Source organism: Ipomoea triloba, chromosome 16, assembly GCF_003576645.1.
Source record: "Ipomoea triloba cultivar NCNSP0323 chromosome 16, ASM357664v1".
NCBI lineage: Eukaryota > Viridiplantae > Streptophyta > Magnoliopsida > Solanales > Convolvulaceae > Ipomoea > Ipomoea triloba.
This window is the reverse complement of record NC_044931.1, coordinates 15,898,200-15,898,738: the sequence shown is the minus strand read 5'-3', so window position 1 is coordinate 15,898,738 and position 539 is coordinate 15,898,200.

Here is a 539-nt window from a genome sequence, read left to right as displayed (position 1 = left end):
CAGTCTTGCCGCAGCGGATGATTCATTCCCGCGCCTTGTTTCGGCTACGCAAGCTGAAATGGATAGTCTCGAAAATTCCTCATCGTCTCAATCATCCGGCAATCGGGTTAGTTTTGATTCTGATTCTTCTACTGGTCATACGACATTCTTTGCTTCGTTGGATCCGTTACTAGACGTACCCACTGTAGCCGTGATTGATCATCTGGATAAAATTGGTCAGTCCTCTCGCCCAGATACTTCCGGAGTTAAGTCTTCTGATAAACACTCTGCTCCCTTCTCACAGATCGTTTACTATGAACGCTTACTTTCTGTGTTTAAGACATTCTCTGCGAAGTCCGTTATTGCTCAAAGAAAGTTAATTGTTCACAATCTTGCCTCTCGGTCTGGTGTGTTTAAAGTTTTAACCTCTGCATGCTTGATGCCTACGGTTCACAAGATTGGTGGTTTTGTTAAAAATGTGGTTTGTGAATTCTATGCAAACTTAGTTCCTGAATTGTTAACTCTTGGGAAGGTTTATGTGCGTGGTGTGCTGTTTGATT